Source organism: Gorilla gorilla, chromosome 9 (assembly GCF_029281585.2).
Source record: "Gorilla gorilla gorilla isolate KB3781 chromosome 9, NHGRI_mGorGor1-v2.1_pri, whole genome shotgun sequence".
In the NCBI taxonomy this organism is placed as follows: domain Eukaryota; kingdom Metazoa; phylum Chordata; class Mammalia; order Primates; family Hominidae; genus Gorilla; species Gorilla gorilla.
Genome location: NC_073233.2, coordinates 25,166,998 through 25,190,038, shown reverse-complemented (window position 1 = coordinate 25,190,038; position 23,041 = coordinate 25,166,998). Strand labels below are relative to the sequence as shown.

General features: G+C 48.3%; 1 protein-coding gene across 3 annotated transcripts in view; it reads left to right on the top strand.

Annotated features, from left to right (window-relative positions):
• Nucleotides 1–8,933: 8,933 nt before the first annotated feature.
• PTPN5 (protein tyrosine phosphatase non-receptor type 5) overlaps nt 8,934–23,041 on the top strand; it is a 63,103-nt gene continuing 48,995 nt past the window's right edge. For 2 of the 3 annotated variants that reach the window (XM_004050804.4, XM_019037276.4), the window contains exon 1: nt 8,934–9,292. The gene's annotated coding sequence lies outside the window, so the exon portion shown is untranslated. The remainder of the gene's footprint in view (nt 9,293–23,041) is intronic. The other variant, XM_004050806.5, reaches the window with a different exon arrangement.

Genomic DNA, 23,041 nt, shown 5'->3' with positions numbered 1-23,041 from the left:
AGTAAATCCTGTCAATTCCATTTCTTTCCTCTCTACTCTGTTCACTTCCTTTCATCTGCAGCACCATCCTCCTAATCCAGGCAACCATGTCTTCACTGGAATCACTGCATCAGCACCTGACTGTCTCCTTCTCTTCATTCTTAGCCCATTCTTAGTCCATTCTTCATGTTGCAGTCAAAGTTGCCTTTTAAAAATTGTGATAAAAATTTATCTTCATGTGAAGGTCTCCTTTATTTGTATAAATGTAAGGGGTGCAAGGGCAATTTTGTTACACGGCTCTATGGCGTAGTGGCAGTGAAGTCTGGGCTTCTAGAGTATCCATCACCCGAATAATGTACATTCTGCTCATTAAGTAATTTCACATCCTCCACCTTCTCCCACCCCCTTCACCCTTCCAAGTCTCCAATGTCTATCACTCCACACTACGTCCATAAGTACACATTATTTAGCTCCCACTTATAAATGAGAACACGTGGTATTTGTCTTTCTGTTTCTGAATTGTTTCACTTAAGATAATGGCCCCCATCCAGTTCTATCCATTTGGCTGCAAAATAATTAAAGTGGACCCCTATCTCTCACCATATTTAAACATTAACTCAAAATGGATTAAAACCTGTAATCCCAGTGCTTTGGGAGGCTAAGGCAACAGGATCGCTTGAGGCCAGGAGTTCAAGACCAGCCTGAACAACATAGCAAGACCCCATCTCTACAAAAAATCAAATCAGATAAAAATTAGCTGGGTATGGTGGTGCACACCTGCATCCTAGATACTTGGGAGGCTGAGACAGGAGGATTGCTTGAGCTCAGGAGTCTGAGACTGCAGTGAGCTATGATTGCCACTGCACTCCAGCCTGAGTGACAGCGTGAGACCCTGTCTCTTAAAAAAAGAATTAAAGACTTAAATGTAAGACCTGAAACTATTAAAATACTCGAAGAAAACCTAGGAAAACTCTCTTTTCTGGACATTGGTCTGGGCAAAGAGCTGCCTTTACAAAACACAAGTTTCCAGCTTACTATCTTTCTGTGGTTGCCCTCGAGATGAAATCCAGACTCCTTAGTATGAACCCTTGGTTTTTTCTGGCCTTTGCTCACACTCTAGCCTTTTCTCTTGCCACTCCCCTGGAGTTGGTGAACTTCTGGAGAGAAGAAATATAGCTTATTCACCAGCGAGTTCCCAAAACCTAGTACAGTATCTGGCCCCTGAAAGCCACATGCCATTTGACAAATGAATGAATGAATAAGTGAGTGAATCTACGAATCTAAGGACTCTACCATTTACTAGGTATGTGACCCTGGAATGTGCATGCTTACTTTCTCCACCTGTAATATTTACAGGTAGATAAAGCTCATTATACCTCTTAAGGTATAATGCGTATCCTTACAGGCAGTTGTAAGGAGCAATTTAGACAAGAGGTGTTATGAGCTTTAGAACCTGTAGAAGCAGAATTAAACATTAGTTGCTACATACCCACTCTGTGCTTCAGTTTCCTGACTCAGTACCTACCTCAGTATCTGCCTCATTGTCATAAAGGAAGAATTAAATGAGTCAATATGTGTACCTGCTTTGAACAGTACCTGGCATATAGTAAGTAGTTACTAAACAAATAAGTGTGTGTTTATTTGTAATGATGATAATGATGACAGTGATGACTGATCCTTTTAACCCTCTGAGGTGCCAGGTGTAGTGCACATTTGCTCCTTTGGGGCTGCTTTTTTGGTAACAGCCTCCTGATTTCCTTTTGGATGAAGACTTGGATGAAGTTTTGATATGACATCAACTAGGATGTGCCCTCCTCTAGCCAGTGGGGTGAGGCCATAATTGGAACTCAGCCAAAATTCTCAGTGGTAGGAAGGAAGAAGAAAAGTTAGTTACTCATACATCCTTGTGGTGACATCTGGATGTGACTGTGGAGATGTTCCTAACCCTGCAAACTTCTGGAGCTTCCCGTCACCCACCTTTCCAAGCCTGGTTCTTCAGCCTCCTCTTCCATTCATGAGCCTCCTTACAGCCTTCCAGTAAATTCCCCTTCACCTAAATCAGCCAATGATCATTTCTGTGGCCTGTTGCCAGAGACCCCTGACCATGTCTGGTCCAGAGTCAGGAGACTTTTCAGCCATTAACTCACTAGGCGACCCCAGACAAGAGATTTCCTCCCCCTGTGCCTCAGTATCCTCCTCCAAAAGTTGGGGTCCTTGGCCAGGCTAGTTGTTTCCAACCCTGGCCAATCGCCAGTCAACAGAATCATCTGGAGAACTTATTTTCATTTAACATTGAGCCTCACCTCAATCCCACTGAATTAAATTTTCCAGCGGTAGGAGCTTCAGAATCCACACTTTTTTTTTCTTTTTTGAGACTGAGTCTTGCTCTATCGCCCAGGCTGGAGTGCAGTGGCGCAATCTCGGCTCACTGCAACCTCCACCTCCTGGGCTCAAGCGATTCTCGTGCCTCAGCCTCCCGAGTAGCTGGGATTACAGGCACCTGCCACCACGCCCGGCTAATTTTTTTGTATTTTTAGTAGAGATGGGGTTTTACCATGTTAGCCAGGTGGGTCTCGAACTCCTGACCTCAAGTGATCCACCTGCTTTGGCCTCCCAAAGTGCTGGGATTACAGGCCTGAGCCACCGCACATGGCCCAGAATCCATACTTCTTAATAGTTCACTGAGATGATTCTGAGATACAGCTGGGATGCTCCGGGCTCCTCTCCTACCCCATCTTTCACTCTGTTCTCCTGCTGTGCCTAGAAGAGAACATTCTGCCCAGGAAATCCTTGCCCTACTCTGAGTGGCTCATTCCTTTTTGCAACTCAAATCTCTGTTCAAATGGTATCTCCTCCAAAAAACCTTCTCCAAACACCCAGTTGAAAATGGCGGCTCTCCACCTTCACTCTCCATCACTCACCTTTTCTTTTTCTTCATTGCGCTTTTCATTGTCTGAAATTATCCTTTTATCTGTTATTTTAACCTGGCTTATTGTCAGCGTGTCCCCACCAGAATGCGAGTTCCATGATAGCAGGGAAGCTGATTGTCTTTTTCTCTACTACATATCCAGTTTTTGAAACAGTAGCTGGCTCAGAGTAGGCCCTCAATAAAATATTTGTTAAATAATTTGCTCTGCAAGGGTTCAGAACCATGACCATGGAGGAAGCAAAGCTGTGATGCTCACTCCTCCTGACCAAGTGTTTCTGATGTTTCTTCCTGGGATCAGCAGCCAGGTGACCTTGCCCTTTACCTTGAGCTGACAGACTGGTATCTGTAGCCCCCAGGGGCTTGTCCCAGCTCTGTGGCCAGCCCCTACAGGAAGATCACACCACACCGCAACCAACACACACACACACACACACAAACACCAGCAAATGGTCTCAGCTAAGGTTCTCTGAGAAACCTCACTGATGTCCTTGGCTTTTTACTCTTCAGGCTTGCAGCCAGGAAATAAACCCTGGAGATGAGCTCTTAGGAGCACCAGGATGTCGTCTCTCTTTAAATCAATCATTTCACAAAAAAAGCTCTGTTCTTTATTTTCCCATCTCCATCATAATAGCATTTGCCCGAAATCCCAAATCCTCGAGATACGGCACTTGGGCACTATTCCTATACCCCTAAAAGGATTACCTTTGCTGATTTAGGTAAGGGGATAATATCCAGCTTTTGCTGAGAGATTCCACCACAATTAGGTTCATGAATTCCCATTTGCTCATTTACTCTAACGATGAGACTAAGGTCCCTGGCTGCATAAATCCTAAAGGTCTAACATCAGGAAAACCTCCTGAAGACTTGCTCTTAGAGCTAAGTGCTAGAACTACCTCACATTTTTTATGGAAGTGAATAGGGAAAAAGGAGAAAAGGGCCAGGTGCAGTGGCTCATGCCTGTAATCCCAGCACTTTGGGAGGCCAAGGCAGGCAGATCACAAGGTCAGGAGTTCAAGACCAGCCTGGCCAGCATGGTGACACCCCATCTCTACTAAAAATACAAAAAAATTAGCTGGGTGTGGTGGCGTGCAACTGTAATCCCAGCTACTCAGGAGGCTGGGGCAGGAGAATTGTTTGAGCCCAGGAGGCGGAGGTTGCAATAAGCTGAGATCACACCATTGCACTCCAGCCTGGGTGACAGGGCGAGACTCTGTCTCAAAAAACAAAACAAAACAAAAAAAAAACAAAACAAAATGAGAAAAGAAAGGAGGGAATGGAAAGAAAGTAGTATAAGCTTGCACAAAAAAAGTGACATACTTTGCTACTTCAGATATACTAGTCTATTTCTTCCCCTCTGAGATAATTATATCAGCATTCAACAAAAATTTATTGAGTACCTACTATGTACCAGGCATTGTCCTGGACACTTAAGATATATCAATGAGCCTAACAGATGAAGATGCCCTGTGGACCTTGTATTCCAGTGGCAAAAAAACAGATATTTAACAGATATTAAAGGGTGAACATACAAAATAGATAAACTACCTAATCTATAGCTCGTAAATAAATTTATTAATATAGAATATATAAGAAATATATAAAATATGAGATAGATATTATAGTTTATAAAGAAATTATCCAGTACATTAGAAGGTAAAATGTGTCATTATAAAGGAAAAGGAGAGATTGGGACTCCTGAAGGGAGCAGGAGAAGGCAGGCTCTGACGTATTAGGTAGAGAGGTCAGGGGAGGCCTCACTGAGAAAATGACACTGGAGCAAAAACTTGAAGGATATAAAGGCATTAGTTCTATGTAACAGATTGTTTCTTTTTGGCATCCCAAGATGATCAGAACCAAATTTGAGGTTCAAGCACAGTACTCTAGAAGCCCCTGTGGTCTGTACATTTGTAATCTTTTGTCCTCTGGAGAGACAGGATAGGGCAGTGGTTAAGGGTATCGGTTCCACTGTCAACCTGGATTCAAATACTGCCTCTACCACTTACCAGCTACATGACTTAGGGCATCATATTTCATTTCTCCCAGCCTGAGAGAAATGCCTCCCTATGCTTCAAAATGAAGATAATAATAGTACTTACCTCACATGGCTCTTTTAAGGATTAAATGAAATAATGTACGCAAATTCCTTTGCACACAAGAATAAACTCAATAAAAAACAGCTGTGATTACTGAGCTTTGGTCATGTCACTCAACGTTTATTTACATTTTCTTTGGTCCTGATTCTTTATCCTCATTGATATTTTAACATTGTTTTATGGATCCTGCTCCTTTGGTAAGCTACTTCAAATCCTTTGTGGATTGGGGTAAGTTATAAGTAAGTAAATAAATACATAAATAAAAATCTGGATAGGGGGACATTTTCACTGAAGCAAAGCATTTCATTACCAAGACAGTGAATTGCAAGTGGGCCAAAAGCAAGAAAGATGGACTCTAATCTCTAACAGTCCACCAAGACCCACCAGTAAAACATTCTCTGGTTTCTCAGACCATCTTTTTCTCCCCATCTCCTCTTTCTTAAATCCCTCTTCTTCCCTCCATCATGAAAGGGTAAATGAGTTACACAAAACGGCTCAAGAAGACTCCTAAGTCGTCACAACCTCACAACTATTTCATTGCCATGGGCCTCACAGGACTCTTCCTCATCAGAGAAGAGAAAGGAAATCAAAGCCGTCACTTTCCGTGTGTTGGCAGGGTGCTGGTTAAGTGAACAGAGTCAGACATAAGCTAGAATCTCGTTTAGTGAGCTCTGTGGCCCTGGGAAAGCCCCTGGACCTTTCTGTGCCTCCTGTTCCTCCTTGGTAATAGCAGTCCCTCCTAAGGTGTTTTGGCAGATCAAACGAGAGAATGCAGGGAAGCAACGTGGATAGCTTATTTTTAAAGCCCTCAGTAAATGCTAGATTTCCTTCCGGAACCGCACCCTGGGGTAACACTCTTCAATAAGAGGGTGTATAGGGTGGAAACAGGGTGAGGAGACTAGTTTAGGTATATCCCTATCTGACAGAAACTCAATACAAGAAACAAAAGGAGAAAGATCTTTGTTGTTGTTGTTGCCTTACTACTTTCTAGAGGTATTGTCATACTTCTTCCTTCCCATAGCCCTTTAAGATGGGCATTATTGTCCACATGTGACAGCTGGGGCTGGGCTTTGAACCCAGCGCACACAGCTAGGAATGTTTGCGAGGCACCTCCAGCTTTCTGAAGTTGCCTTTACAAGGGCAGCCATTAGCCTCCACCACAGGACATCAGAGGCAGCACTGACAGGAACCGGTGAGGCCCCAGCGCACCTGGAGTACCATGACTCTGTGACCTCTGAGCTGGGGACATCAAGAATCTGGGCCAGGCTGATGCCACTGAAGCTCTCTAAGCCCTACTTTCTCCCCTTCCTTCCATCAGCCCAAAGGGCTTTCATGTTAAGGCATCCCTGCTTCTGGGACCACGTGCTATGGAACTGGCTAGATCTGAATTTGAAACACACACCTCTTAAGTGACCTTAAGTAACTCACTTATTCCTTCTGCTTCCTCTACTGAAATTGGGAATGTCAAAAGGCCTACCTCCCACAGATGTCATGAAGATTCAATAGAGCAGTGCCTTGAGAAAACACAAAACACTACCTGGCACATACTAAAGTGCCCATGTATAGTAGCTGCTATTGTTCAACTGATGCAGCCTGGAGAAATCAGCCTCATGCTGAACCATGGTGATGATGCTCTCGGGGGGTAGGGAGCAGGTCCTGGCGTACAGGCTGAAATGTCTATTCACACTTCCACACAACCCAAGCAGTATGGCCTTTTTACCCAATATATAATCCTCCCCCACCCCACAGGAAACTCCTTGAGGGCAACACAGGGACCTAATTGGGTCTAGGTCTCTAGGTCTTTTCCTAGGGGGAAAAAAAAAAAAAGACCAATTGAGGCCCAGCCTAGGGCCTCCCGATCAGTGCCCTTGATCCACAAACATGTACTGATGGGCCCTTCTGTGCTGGGAACTGGGGAAAGGGAAGACACCCCGTCCTACTTTCCAGGAGTTCATAGTGCACCTGGGGAAAAAGACAAGGAACCACTATCACAGCAGACAGAAAGTAATGAGGGCTGAGTGTCCCTGGAAATGTGGGGAGAAGGAGGTGGTATTTAAGCTGGACCTTAAAAATTAGTCAAGACATGGGAGGGATGGCATTCCAGACTGAATAGGGACAACGTGAACAAAGGCCTAGAGACAGGAAAACACAGGGTTTGTTTAAAAAACAGATTAGTGAGGTGAGGCTGAAGGATTGGGATGGGAGGGGATTGAGATGGGAGCTAGCAATGAGGTCAGTGAGCCTCAGGGGCAGGGAACAGAAATAAAAGTCACAGCTGCATGGAGAAAATGAGGAGGGAGGGCCAGCAACTTTAAACAGGATAGTTAGAGCAATTATCTTAGAAGCGACACGTTGAGCCCGGGCAGGGTGGCTTACGCCTGTAATCCCAGCACTTTGGGAGGCCAAGACGGGCGGATCATGAGGTCAGGAGTTCGAGACCAGCCCGGCCAACATGGCGAAACCCCGTTTCAACTAAAAATACAAAAATTAGCTGGGCATGGTGGCGGGCGCCTGTAGTCCCAGCTACTCGGAAGGCTGAGACAGGAGAATCGCTTGAACCCAGGAGGCAGGGGTTGCAGTGAGCTGAGATGGAGCCACTGCACTCCAGCCTGGGCGACAGAGCAAGACTCCGTCTCGGGGGCGGGGGGGGGGGGGGTGGGGGGAGTGACACTTTGAAGAGGTAAAGGAGTAGCCGTGTGACTGTATCAGAGGGAAGAGTTTCCAGGCAGACAGACCAGCAGTGCAAAGGTCCTGAGGCCACAGGGCTGCCACGCCGATGATGCATTAAAAAGGCCAATGTGACTGGAGCGTGGGAGAAGGGGGAGGGTGGTAGAAAGAGAGGTTAAAGAGCTAAAAAGGAGCAGCTCCTGAAGGGCTTTGCAGGTCATGAGGGGCCTTTAACTTTCCCTTGGATGAAATGGAGTGCTACTGTAGGATTTCCAGTAAAGGAACGACGTGCTCTGACTTAAATTTTAAAGGATCGCCCTGACTGCTGTGTAGAGAATCAGCTGTAGTGGGCCAAGGGTGGAAGCTGGGAGACCAGTAAAGAGGCTATAATGGAAATCCCGGGAGAGGGGGGGGGTTGGGATGGTGGCTGGAACCAGGGTGGTAGCTATGTGGTGGCTCGCCTCTGATTCCCCGTGTAAAAAATGGAGTTTAGGATCCCTGCCCTGTGTGCAGCCCACAGCCTCAAGCCCCCATGGGGATGGAATGCCGGAAACCTCTGGCCAGCGCACGAGCAGCCTGGAGAATACGGAAGATTGTGGCAGGATTGTGGGGCACATGGGCAGCTCCCTGCGCGTCCGGGCCCCTGGTGCCCACGAGAAAACCAAAACAGGTGCGTGCCCCGCGCCGCACGTCAGGAGGGCAAGACTCAGTGGAGGGAGGGGCTGTCCACTCGCTCTAGCTCCCCAGAGGCTGAACAGGGAGAACTGGGAAAAAGGACGCCTCCTCAGCGTCCTAGAACGGGTCCTCGGCAGCCGGTATTGCATGCGCCCTAGTATGGGGCCGCTCCACTTGCGCAGGTGTTGGCAACATGCGGGGAGCGCCACGGCATGCCCCCAATGAGCCGACTCCCTCCCCCAACTCTGCCCCCTTTGTCTCGCTGGCCCCTACTCCCTCTGTCTGCCTGTCTGTCCCGTCCCAGGTTCAGCGCGCACGGCCCTGCCGGGGTCCCTCTGGCGGTTGCCGTAGCCGCGCGGCCCGACCCGGGGCTCCCAAGAGGAGAAAAAATCATGAATGAAATGGATGCGCTGCTCCCACTCCTCCGCCCTCCCTGTCCAAGCAGCCTTGGCATGGGGGCGACGACTGCGGAGACTCCGCGCAGAGTTGCTCGGGAGAGGGAGGCACCTGAGATGAGGTCAGGGGTTAAGGGTCTGTGATCCGGCCCCCTTCGTGCCCCGGGAGCAGGCCGCTCTCCCGGTACCCCGCCCCGCCAGCCCTGCGCAATTCCCGGCGAGCGGCGCAAGCCCGCCCGGGGGCGGGGCGGAGCCGGGGCTGGGGGGTGCCAAACCCACCCGGCGGCTGCGCCAGCGACTCTGCAGCTGAAGCGCATTTGGTGAGGCGGTCGGGCGAGGGAGCGCGCACGGAGCGCGGGACGGAGCGCCAGGCGGACGGACCGAAGGACGGACGCCCCCGCACACGCAGACGCACAGAGCTCGGCGCGGCCCCCGTAGCACACACACTGGCACAGACACAAGCAGGGACACACGCAGACACACGCACACTCGCGCGCGCATCCTCCCGCCAGCCTGCCCGCCTGCTCGCCGGCGCCCGGAGCCCGCTCTGGCCGGTAAGTGCGGCGCCTCCGTCTGCGCCTTTGTGTGCGGAGCCGGAAGGTGGAGGGCGCGGGTCCCTCCTTCGGGCGGCCCCGCAACTGACACCTTCTCTAGCCCTCCCGGCCGAGGAGCCGGCGCCCGCCCCCGCCACGCCCCCGTGGGGCTCTGGGCGCCCGCATGCTGGGGGAGGGGTCCCCCACGCAGAGGAGGGGGCTTGGCGCTTGGTAGCCGGGAGGGAGCGGCAGCCACTCCCCACGAAGCCTGTGCGCGGTTCCGGGGAGGAATCGGGATAGTGGTTTGGGGTCTGAGCCTCTGCGGCCGGCGGAGGCTGGTGCGCGGCTCTGGGCTGCATCGCCTCTCCAGAGCCTGAAGCCCCTGAGGGAGATTGGAAATCGCCGCTAGCCTTCTGGCCTCTAAAGCGCGGCTCCCAGCCTTCCCATCGCTTCGCCTCCACCGACCCTTTAGCTTTAGCCTCCCGCGTCCCACCCTCCCCTAGAATAAAAGCTTAGCGCGCTCCCCTCCCCCAGCATGCTGCTTGTTTCTGGATGAGGCCCAGGCTCCTGCAAAATCGGAGATTGCCCGGGTCAGAGCCTTGGGAGGCTTACCTTATCAAGGATCACAGGGCTTAGAAGATCAGGGCCAGACGAATCCTGGGAACTTATTCAACCTTCTCATTTTACAGATGGGGAAACTGAGGCCCAGTAAGGTGGCGGACCAAGGTCACCAGAGAGTTAGTGGTAAAGCTTTCATTAGAATCTAGGGTTCTTGGTTTTCATACTCATGCTCCCCTCCTACACAACTAGATCCCACCCACATTGAAGCCCCAGAACCCCAAAATTCACCTGAGTGTACCACAAAAGTGTGTAATTCCAGCCCTGCCCCACTTGGAGGGGCAGGTGCCATTCATTTTCTACCTTCCCTACCTATTGTACCAAAAAAAGGGGAGAGGGGGCTTTAATTTGCTTCCTTCAACCTCAAAGGAGAGCTCTCATAACACTCAGACACTCCGGGTTTGGGATTCGTTTGGGAGAATGAAGAAGCCCAGGACCTGAGATCAGATTCCCAGGCGTTAGTCCTGATCCACCCGGGACACACTGAGCCTGAGTGTCCTCAGTTGGACCAGGTGATGTGGCATCCCAGGATTCGTCCTCTTCTCCACTGTGTCCTGACTGCATGCCCTCCCAGTCACCCTTCCCTCCCCCTTGAGGGCCAGATCTTCTACTCCAACCAGGCCCCTGTAGTCATCCCTTTGCCGAGGTCCCCACCTCTTTCTCCTTGGGGCTTGTTAAGGGCAGCCTCTTGGTGCTGCTGACAAAGCTGCTGGGGAAGCTTGAGTTACAATCACACCAGGTTCGGGTGGTTTCTCAGCACACGGCTCCCTCAAGGGCAGCCAGGTGTCCGCAGAGCTGAGCCTGATTCCTGGTGCAGAGAGGGTGCCCCGAGAGATGTGTTGAAGGAGTACAAGCATAGACGGATGGTGAAGGGACGGAGTCAGTCACCTTGGAGGAGACTCTGGATGGAATAGTTGGCAAGGAGGGCAGTGTTCAGTCTCCAGGGACCTGAGGTTCTGGTCTCAAGAACTTCCTTTTTTATTTAATTTCCATAGATTTTTGGGGAACAGGTGGTATTTGGTTTCATGAGTAAGTTCTTTAACGGTTATTTGTGAGAATTTGGTGCACCCATCACCCAGAGTATACACTGAACCCAATGTGTAGTCTTTTATCCCTCATCCACCTCCCACCTTTCCCCCAAGTCCCCAAAGTCCACTGTGTCATTCTTATGCCTTTGCATCCTCATAGCTTAGCTCTCACTTATGAGTGAGAACATACAATGTTTGGTTTTCCATTCCTGAGTTACTTCACTTAGAATCATAGTCTCCAGTTCCATCGAGAACTTCCTTTTTGAGGGGGGTGAGCAGCTCATCATGGAGCTGAGCCAGGGTGGCCAAGTGGCAGAACTTCAGGGGCTGCCACTGACAAGGTAGTCCATGTAGATGGCATTGGCTATGAAGTTTACCCAGACTTCATAATGAATGGTGGCCCCTGGGTTTTTGCCATGTAGGGATTTCTGCCTTCAGAGTGAAGGGATCTGGATTCCAGGCCCAGTCTCTTCCTCGCTGGCTGTACAGTGTCAGTATATAACCCTTTTGGGTCTCAATTTCTCCATCCAAAAATATAACATCATTGGATTGGTGATGTTATGAACTATTTGGCGGTGGGGTGGGAGCACGTATTTATATAACTGCTATGGGCTTCTTTTGCTTTATGAAGGAATAATTTCTGACTCAAGAATGATGTATGTAGAGTATTTAGTACAGTCCCTAACACATAGAAAATGCTCAGGAATTGGTAGCTAGTAATTCCACTAGGACCCCAGCTTTGTGGATATACCCTATACTTCTTCCTTTCTTCAGATCATCCAAGGACATGGGATTCTTAAGGCCTCAAAGTCCTCCTCCCTCAAAAAATTCCTTTCCCCCCTGACCTATTCCTGGACTTCAGGCTCAGCCAGCATAAAACATCCATGAAAACTCCCTGGGAGAATCAACACTTTTGTTTATTCAACTTTTTGTATGTTAGCGTGATAGAATTTCATAATTAATTTGTATGTAGTGTCAAAAGCTCTTCCTATGCTCTGTCACTTACTCCTCATAACACATCCGTGACAACAATAGTGTTATCATCCCCATTTTACAGATAGGGCAATTAAGGCTTGGATTTTCACTTATCTAAGGGTGCATACCTCAGAAGTCTCAGATCCAGAGAGCTAGGCCTCCAGCTCAGATGATCTGACTCCAGATTCTGAACTCTTTCTTCTGTGTCGTATTGCCTGTCCTTTCCCTAGACTTGCCCTAAAAGAGAGGCGGATAACCCCTTAAAAACAGTTGAAAGAGGACTTTTATTCTCCTCACAGGTCAGTAACGGCTTCTTGGAGAAGCCAAGTAGCATTTAAACTGGGTGAATGATTTGTACATTAGAAGAAAGGAAGAAAACTATTTCAAGGAGTGGAAATTGCATGAGCAGAGGATGGACAGGCAATGGGGACTTCTAGGATATATACAGAAACTGGAAAGCAGTTCATTCCAACTGGAGCAAAAAGAATAAAAGGGACTTGAGAAGGAAGGTTGGGTAAGGGGATGGAGGTTATTGGAGGGACATTGACTGCCAAGCTAAGGAGTTGGGAGTCTTTAGTTTTTGAGTGGTTGAGAAACATAATCAACCCGTAACATAATGAAACTCACTCTGGCTACCCCTTGGAGAACAGATTGGATGAGGAGAGCCTGCTGGCCGGAAGCCCAGGTAGGAAATGATGACAATGGTTTAGGTGAGAGATAAAGAGAGTATGGACTGGGGGTGGTTGTAAGAATGGTTAGAAAAAGGAGTTGATGCAAGAGGCCACAGTGTCACTAAAATTGGTAACTGATTGGATGTAGGCACTAGCAGGAGGGAAGAATAAGTGATGGCAAGGCTTTGAGACTGAATGGCCAAGGATGTCATTCACAGACACAGCCCAATAGGAGGAGGAGTGGGAGGCTTAGGAGTAGGGGCTATGAATCTACCAGGGACCATAATGAGCCCTCCTGAAAAGCTGGTTCATCAAGCACCCTAAACTATCAAGAACCAGTTCATTCATTCATTTATTTCTGAATACATATAAACATCTGTTACATGCCAGGTTGTTCTAGCCCCTAGGGATACATTGCTAAAAAAGACGAACTGCCTCCCCAAGCTCTACCAGGGGAGACAGAAAATAAAACATAAGCAAAGATAAAATTGTTCAGGTGGTGAGCAGTGCTTTGGAGAAAAATAAAGTAGGAAGAGGGATGACTGGGAGGAAGAATGGAGAAAGAGATCTGCCTTTAAATAGAATTGTCTTTGAGGAGGTGATATTTGAACAAAGACCTGAATGAAGAGGAGACCTGGGGAACAGCATTCTAAAAAGAGGAGACCACAGGTGCAGAGGCCCTGGGGTAACAATAGCTTGGTGTCTTCAAGGAACCTGAAGTGTAGCTGTAAGAGACAGACAAAGGGGGAAAGTAATAAGGAAAAAGGTGAGAGAGTGGGCAGAGCCAATCATGTAAGGGCCTATAGACCTGAAGAATGAGAAGCTGCATGATGTTAATGAATCTAAGAGAACACATATCCTATTCACCTTATATTCTTTGTGCCTAGCAAACCAAGCCTGGCCCTTCACAGTAAATAATTGTTGAATGAGTGAATGAATGAATGAATGAATGAATGTTGGAAATGACCATTTATGTGTGAGACTGCATATCTTAGACTTATATGAACCAATAAATAAAGATATTATACCATAGTAAGGGTATAGTAAGCTGTACTATGATCAAAATAATAAAGCTCAGATAACTTGAATGCTGTGTTGTCGCTCAAGTATGAAAATTTAAGTGAAGTCTGCATATTTTATTCAATGTGGCTTGATATTATAAACACTGCTGTTGACTAAGACGAAATAGTAAAACGTACCTGAAATGACTGTAAAACAATGAAAATAACATTTTTGATCTTTCTTCATCCTCCTCCCAGCACAAATATACATCCTTCTGGCTTCATTTCAAATTTTCTCTTGCACTCTCAACCATTTCCTTCATAGAGGTTTTAAGGAAACTCATCTCTAACACAAAGACCCATATTTGCAGGACAAGATGCTATCATCTCCAGTAAATTGACAGATTCCCAAAAAGAGAAGGCAGTGGGGAGGGAGAAATTATTTATAGACATATAAATGCTTCAGGCACCTAATCAATTGTTGAAATTGATCTACAGGTGGAGATGGGAAAACTGGCTGGACCATGTGAGGGGCTAGGTGATGACATGCAGGCTCAGTCTTAGAATCACAGCATCTCTGGACCCCCGGTCCAGATTCCATCTGCAGCCACAGGTCTGTCACCTGTCATATGTAGAAGGTAGAAACTCAGGTCATCTCAAGGGGAAAAAAAAAAAAAACAACTAGAAACTCTTTTCTCTTTTAAGCAGTGTTATCACCAAAAGGCTCTTCCTTATCTTAGGGGATTGTGGAAAATAAGATTCCCTCCATTCTAGGCTGGGTGCGGTGGCTCACGCCTGTAATCCCAGCACTTTGAGAGGCCGAGGTGGGCGGATCATGAGGTCAGGAGATCGAGACTATCCTGGCTAACATGGTGAAATCCCGTGTCTACTAAAAATACAAAAAATTAGCCAGGCGCCGTGGCAGGCGCCTGTAGTCCCAGCTACTCGGGAGGCTGAGGCAGGAGAATGGCATGAACCCAGGAGGCGGAGCTTGCAGTGAGCCGAGATAGAGCCACTGCAGTCCAGCCTGGGCGAAAGAGTGAGACTCCGTCTCAAAGAGAAAAAAAAAATAGATTCCCCCCATTCTTTAACATCATCTCCATCTTTTCTGCATCTGGTGAGATGTGGAACGAGCATCGTGGCCGCCGGTGTCTGGCAAAACTCAGAAATTTCCAAACTCTTAGACTGAGAAAAGCTTTTCCCACTGTGCTGCAGCGCATGGAGCAGAAGCCACCCTCCTTCCTTTGTCCCCGTTGAAGCAAGCGTGACTCAAGTTTCTATACCTGGGGTGTAGCATGTTGGATGGGGAGGGGATCCCATCACACCAGATGCGGGAGATCCACTGTTTGCAGATTTGTAAGGGAACAAGCATCATGGGAATTCCGAACTTTGGGCTAATGTAAGGGATAAACTGTTCACAGCCAAATTTCCTGGTTAGTCCAATAGCAAAATAAACACCCTAAATTGCCCTCCTTTTTTGTGGTGAGGTAGTTGGTTGGAGTCATTAGAGAGACACACCAAGTCCTGAAGTGTCTTTCTGAAGAGTCGACATGAAACACCCCCTCGCCTCCCATTCCTCTGCACGCCTTTCGGGAGGGATTTGTGGGCCTCAATGGTGGCAGCATATGGGCATCTGGAATCAGTTCTGAAGATTCTTGCAAAACTAACAATGTGTGTATTTCATCATCTGCCTAAAGGTGTTGTCTGGTATGAATTATAAATTACAGTTGTGAAAATAACCATACTGCATGCTAGAGAACAAACGTAAGATGAACCATCATTTTATATGCCCTATTCTATGTTTTCTGTAAATCTGCATTTTGTAATAGTTGAAATTAGACCACATATAGGTTTATAGCCTGCATTTTTCACTTAACATTTTGTCATGACTTCTCTGTTTATACTTGGTTGGCTGACCCCTACTTTATTTAACTATGTCTTTATTGTTGCACGTAGTCAATAATGAGCATCTCCAGGCACATAGCTTTTCCATCTCAGAGTCTCAAAGCATCCATCTGAAGCACCCTCAAGAGATATGATGGGATCAAGGTGGTTAAAGAGGGGTGCAAGGAAAGGAACATGTCGTGGCCCTGGCGTCTGGAGTAGAAAAAGAACAGGGAGCTTGGTGCAGTGGCTCATGCCTGTAATCCCAGCACTTTGGGAGGCTGAGGCAGGGGATCATTTGAGGTCAGGAGTTTGAGACCAGCCTGGCCAACACGGTGAAACTCTGTCCCTAGTAAAAATATAAAAATTAGCCAGGCATGGTGGCGCACACCTGCAGCCCCTCCTACTCAGGAGGCTGAGGCACGAGAATTGCTTGAACCCAGGAGGCAGAGGTTGCAGTGAGCCAAGATAGCGCCGCTGCACTCCAGCCTGGGTGACAGAGCGAGACCCTGTCTCAAAAAGAAAAAAAGAAAAAGAACAGGGAACCCAAGAGTTGGAACCAAGGAGAGGATGGAGAGGAAGATAGATCCTGGGCCAGGGGGTCAAGGTTACAGAGCCCTAGGGGTGGCAGAGGGACATGCAGCTCTGTCAGATTTCAGAGGGAAGTCTGTCCTTCCAGTGTTTTGTTTGTTTGGTGTGGGAGGCTTTTATTAAATTGTGGTAAAATACACATAACACAAAATTTACCATTTTAACCAATTTTAACTGTATAATTTTGTGGCGTTAAGTATATTTACAGTGTTATACAACCATCACCACTGTCCATCTCCAGAATCTTTTTATCTTCCCAGACTGAATCGCTGTACTCATTAAATACTAATTCCTCATTCCCATCTCCCCCAGCGCCTGGTGACCTCCGTTCTACTTTCTGTCTCCATAAATTCACCTATTCTAGGTACCTCGTGTAAGTGGCATCATGTTTGTCTTTTTTTGTCTGGCTTCTTTCACTTAGCCTAATGTTTTCAAGGGTCGTCTCTGTGGTATCATATATCAGAATCCCATTTATTTTCAAAGCTGAATATATTCCGTTGTATGGATATCCCACATTGTTTAGCCATTCATCTGTTTCCACCTTTTGGCTATTGTGAATAATACGGCTATGAACATTGGTGTGCCAGGATCTGTTTGAGCCCCCGCTTTCAATTCTTCGGGGTATATTCCTCGCAGTGGAATTGCTGGATCGTATGGTCATTCTGTGTTTAACTTTTTGAGAGGTGCAGGGTGCATTTTTTAAAAAGGATTTTTGTGTGCCCAGTATGAAGACCACTGAGTGAAGTCGTAGGAATAGAGAGTCCAGGAAGAAGCTGTTAATTTAAAAACTAAATGTTGTTTGGGTTCTGCATGGCCATGGAGGTAACAGAGAAGAGAGAAGAGGGAACAGAATACAAATGAGTCTGACTCCGTTTCTGAAGAATTGTTGTGATTTAGAGGCATTGTAGGTGGAAAAGAAAGCTCTCAGGAGAGATCTTAGTGGGCGGAATTGATTCAAGCGTGCAAGTATTTACTGTACCAGGCACTGTGGTGGACACAAGGCCCTCAGCAATCAACACGACCACAGGGACCCTGCCCGCAAGGACCTTGATGTCTAGCGGAGGTGCCAGAGGAGTCACCTGGCAACAGTGGTCTGTACTGATGCATTCTAGGCTCATCATAAGCACTCACTCTTACTGAGTGCTTACTGCATTATCTCAATCTTGGTGACAGTTCAGTGAAGACGGTTTCTGTTATCCTCAATTTGCAGGTGAGGAAACAGAGAGCTTGAGTAACTCTATTTCAGGTACGCACAGCAAGAGTCAGAGCCAGAATTTAAACCTAGGCAGTAACTGTGCTCTGTAGGGCTGTGGGAACACAGGAGAGACACCTGCCCGGGACGGAGGTCAGAGAAGGCTTTCCGAAGGCAGGGGTCAGGTGAGTATTTTCATGCAAGTCAGCTGTGTTCTTCTTTAGCCCATGATGTAAAACAGTGCTTTTCTATAGTAGCAGCAGTAGCGTTCAGCCCTGCTTCCAGGGACTCTAGACACTCAGGGAGACCCCCTCACTGAGACTCCACTTCAGAGGAAGATGATCACTTTTATCATCCTCGCTGCTTATCATGAGGCCGGGAGGCTGGGGGTGAGGCATTGCCATTTCCCACTGCCATCTGCTGCCTCTGCTACTTCCCTAGCTGGTCAGCATCTGAGGTACCTCAGAGGGACCTCCTGGGGCCCCTTCGGGGCAGCATCAGGCCAGTGGGCTAAGAGTTAGGCAAATACGAGGCCTAGGAGTGGCAGTGAAGATCATATGTCCACCTTCTGTGCCACATCACTGTCCCAAGATACTCCCACCACCACAGAGCCCTGTCTTACCAAAATACAGATGTGGCCAAGTCTGTGGTGTTTCCATCCTTCTGTGGCTCCCCATGGCTTGCAGCCGTATTTTCTCAACAGCGACCTACTGGCCTTTGGGTGGGAGAGTTCTTTGATGTAAAAGCATCCCTGGCCCCATCTCCTATATATTTGTAGCACCCTTCAGTCATTATAACAACCAAAAACGTTCACACATGTTCTTCAGGTTTACTTTACAAGCAGTCCAGTGTATAGATCTTAAGTGTTCTGTTCAGTGCATTTTGACAACTGCATGAGCTCATATAACCATCACCAAGAGCAAGACTCGGAAGATTTCCATCACCCCCAAAAGTTCAGAGATAACAATTATTCCAATTTCTATCATTGTAGATGGATTTTGTCTGTTCCTAATCGTCATATAAGTGGAATCATATAGTATGTGCTCTTTTGTGTCATGAAATAGTTTTTAAGAAGTCCGACGCAGTGGCTCATACCTGTAACCCCAGCACTTTGGGAGGCCAAGACGGGTGGATCATCTGAGGTCAGGAGTTCGAGACCAGCCTAGCCAACGTGGTGAAATCCCGTCTCTACTAAAAATACAAAAATTAGCTGGGCATGGTGGCGCACACCTGTAGTCCCAGCTACTCGGGAGGCTGAGGCAGGAGAATCCCTGGAACCTGGGAGGTGGAGGTTGCAGTGAGCCAAGATCGTGCCACTGCACTCAAGCCTGGGTGACAGAACGAGACTCCATCTCCAAAAAAAAAAAAAGACATAGTTTTTGAGATCCATCCATGTTGTCACGTTTTCCCCACTAACCCCCAATACACACACAGATTTCTAAATGCCAACTAGCATGGCAATACCTGCCTCTGTCCCCCTGAAAAAAAATGGCCTGTGAGTCAAAGTTAGTTTGTCTTAGGCTGATCCATGAAGCCCTCTGCCATGTGACAAGAGTCCCTCTTACGTCTACTCTGTGGCTACACTGAGGTGCCTCGTCTGCCTGGCATACCTTGTGCTTTCACCTCTCCAGGCCTTTGCCCTGCAGTGTTCCCTGCCTGGAATGTCCTCCCTGAATCTGGTGAACTTCTGCTTGTCCTTCGGGTCTCTTCTGTGCAGCTTCCCAGACTCTATTTTTGTGCCTTCCTGAGTGCTCCCATAAGACAGCCTCAGTGGGCCTTTAATGCATTTCTCACTCAACTCACTAGGCTGAATGCTGGGTGGAGGGCAGGGACTGGCTCTTAGTTATCTGTGTGTCCCCCAAGGCTCAGTACAGAGCCTGATATTAAAGAAATTGATATAAGATTATAGTAAGATTATCTTAGAGACAAACTGGGTTTAAAATGCAAAATGTATTCTGAACCACCCTCTGGAGCTAATAAAGGTGGGGCTGGGCACGGTGGCTCATGCCTGTAATCCCAGCACAAGGCCGAGGCGGGTGGATCACTTGAAGTCAGGAGTTTGACACCACCCTAGCCAATATGGTGAAACCCCATCTCTACTAAAAATACAAAAACTAGCCAGGCATGGTGGCAGGCACCTGTAGTCCCAGCTACTTGGGAGGCTGAGGCAGGAGAATTGATTAAACCCGGGAGGCGGAGGCTGCAGTGAGCCTAGATCACGCCACTGCACTCCAGCCTGGGTGACAGAGGAAGACTCCATCTCAAAAAAAAAAAAAAGTGGTCAAAAAAAGACAGTCTGATCTCTGGCTACAGATGATAAATGTAAACTGACTTCCTGCCAGTGAGGCAGAGACCTCCATCCCTTCCCCAGAGGACCTAGCATCATGGGAAGTGGCATGGATGAGTGCAAAGTAGCGCAGCTCAGGGAGTCAAGGGGGGCGGCGGCGGCGGGGGGGTGGCGGGTGTGCGGCAAAGATCAGAGTCAATCTCGGAAGGCTGCCTGGAGGAGGTGAGTTCCAAAGGTTTTCAAAGAGGTCTCTGTGTCAAGCCTAGGAGTTGCATAATCAGAGTGTAAGAACCCTAACGCATGATTCAAGGCCACCTGGATCATGGGCCTGATCTGTCCTCTTACGATCCTGGTACTGAGTGTCATGCAGCAGCCCTTCCCTCCTCCTTCACTCCTTTCCACTCATGTCTTTCTTCTTTTTCTCCCACTTGGTCTTTCCTTCCCATCTTCCTTCCAAATCTGAGTGTAAAGGAAAGAGCTGGACCTGCCTTCCATGTTTTTTTCTCCTCTGCACTGGGCTTTCTGTCGTGGGGGATAAAGAGGGGGTTTTATCCCTTGCCCCTTCTCAGCCTGGGAAGTTTACAGAAGCCAAAGTTACGGACAAGAGAGCCAGGGTGCAGCCCGGGACAGGGTGTGGCTCATTACCAGTTTCCAAGTCACAAAAAATGCTGGGGGAAGGATTGAGCCAGAGGAGAGGTCAACACACTCTAGACTCACTAGGGAGGTTTCCTGGAAGAGACCTGGGCTGAGGTGGGCCTTGGAAGGGCAGGAAACCACAGCACAAAGAGGAGGAGCAGGAAGGCCTTTCCTGGCCAGGCCTGAGTGCAGAAGGGTTAAATTAGGCGGGGGCAGGGGCCCTGATGAGAAGCTGGAGCCCACAGCAGGGTGTGGCAGGAGCTAGGGGCTGCTCTAGGAGCTGAGAGACTAAGGCAGAAAAGCAGGAGGGAGCATGGCTGAGGCAGGCGGATGTCATGGCAGAGGAGGATTTGGGACATCCTGTGAAGTGGAGTTTCCAGTTCTTTTACCCGCGCTTTCCTAGGGCTCTGGGTTTGACTTGGGGACCTGGAAACAGCCTGGAGCTCTCCAGAGGGCAGAGGAGGTTCTGCTGGGAAGACCCCTCTCATCCTCCAGCTGCTGTCACCTGCATTGTTCTCATTAGCTCCAGGAACACCTGACAGAGCCTGAGGAAATAGGAAGCAGACCTTTGTAGCTGATGGCACTGCCTGGTACAAAGAGCAGGAGTGTCTCCTGTGTGAGGTTGACTTGGAGGGAGACAGGAAGTGAAGCTTCGAGCCAGGTCAGCAGGAATATGGAGAAGGAGGCCTGCCCAGGACTGCCAAGCTCTCCCTATGTACAGCCCTCGCTTCCCAGGCTTCATCACAACCCTGCAGCTCTCATCGCTGCCATGTTAAGTGGGAGGAAATTGAGACTCAGAGAGGTTAGGACACCGACCCAAGGCCCCTTGTGGAGAAAGTGGCAGAGCACAGCATTTTAGCCAGGTCTCTCTGCCTCTGAATTCATCCTTTTCCCGGAGGACCAGGGTTGCCTTACAATATGTGACCTCAGAATGGTCAGTCTGTCATGCTTTGAGGAATTCAGCCCGTGACTGAGGACCTCTGTTGACAGCCTGCCCTGGGCCCAGGTTTCCAGCTGTCCACTGGCACAGGGAAAGGAGAGAATCAGCCATCCTTGGCCCAGGACCACGTACCTGCTCTCATGTCAGTCCCTAACCTCTCTTAAGTGCCTATAGCTCCTGCAGAGTGAGATAATGATGTTTTCATGGGGTTGTCTCAAAGAGCTAATGAAATAAGGTACTGAGAAGCATGTAGCATATGGTAGGTCTGCAGCTGCTATTTATTAAATTTGAATTCAAGAGGTCAGGCTCCTTTCAACCTTGACTCTTGGTCCCACCTGGGATTTTTTCCTAGTTTACACTCTATTTTTTTTTTTTCCTTGCAAAAGAGCCTCAAATCCAGCTAATGTTTCCAAACCCAGCCTCGCTGTGTCTTCCCCTCCAGGCCCTGCTTCTGACTCAGACTCTTCCACCAAACCTGAAGATGCCGAGATCTTCCCAGGTTGCCATGACGTGAGCCAGGCCTGAGCACAGAAGGGTTAAATCAGGCTGGGGGTAGGGGTCCTGATGAGAAGCTGGAGCTCACCGCAGGGTGTGGCAGGAGCTAGGGGCCCCTCTAGTTGCAGGTGGGAGCAAACTGAGCTCTGAACTTCAGCTTTCCCCTCTGTAAGTATATCCCAGCCCCATGAGAAGGAGCCTTGTAAGCAATGAGGAGCAGAGCAGATGCCAGAAGGGATCATCATGGACCATCCGGAGCAAGGGACAGCTGCACGGGCAGCCCAGGCCCAGGGCAGCATGAGGGAAGTCTAGAGATGAAACCAGAGGCATGAAATAATGTGTGATCAGGGTGAGTGTGTAACCAACACAGGCTAGGCCAGAATTCTAGTTCCGGGGTGTATCAGACTGTTCTTGCATTGCTATAAAGAAATATAGCAGTTTCATTATAGCAATGCAAGAGACTGAGTAATTTATAAAGAAAAGAGGTTTAATTGGCACATGGCCAGGCTGTACAGGAAGCAGGGCACTGGTGTCTGCTTGGCTTCTAGGGAGGCCTCAGGAAGCTGACAATCAGAAGGCAAAGAGGGTACAGGCACATCACACAGCGAAAGCAGGAACAAGAGAGTGAGTTGAGGGAGGTGCCACATGCTTTTAAAAGATCAAATCTTGTGAGAACTCTCGTCAGGACGGCACAAACCATGCAGGATCCGCCTCCGTGACCCACCAGGCCCCACCTCCAACACTGGGGATTACAATTCAACATGAGATTTGGGTGGGGACAAATACCCAAACTGTGTCACAGAGGGAGAAGGGAGAGCTGCAAGAGTGGACAAGGCCTAATCCTAGAAGGCAGAGACTCTGCCCATCAGAGCAGAAGGCCAGTTGCTGGGGTTGGGTCAGTGTCCAAGCCAGATAAGCAACAGTGAGACTGAGTTGAAACTCTTAACAGTAATATTGGCTAACACAGAGCATACAACGTGCCATGTGCTCGTCTAAGAGCTTCAGGTTTACTCCTCACAACAGTATTTTGAGTTAGGTCCTACTGCTGCTCTATTTTAAAGATGAAGAAACTGAGGCACAGATTGAGCAAAACTCTGGACCTGTGCTAAGACTGGCAGCATGACTCTTCACAATCATAGCTTGAAATTAGCCACGGTGGGAGCATTTACACCATGAAAATTGGCAGAGGGCACAAATCAGGGCCTGCCCTTCCTTCCTTCCTTCCTTCTTTCCTTCCTTCCTTCCTTCCTTCCTTTCTTTCTTTCTTTCTTTCTTTCTTCATTCCTTCCTTCCTTCCTTTCTTTTTCTGACAGGGTCTCGCCCTGTCAGCTGGGCTGAAATGCAGTGGTGCGATCATAGCTCACTGCAACCTTGAAGTCTTGGGCTCAGGCGATCCTCCTGCCTCAGCGTGCTGAGTAGCTGGGACTACAGTTGTGTACCACCATGCCCCGC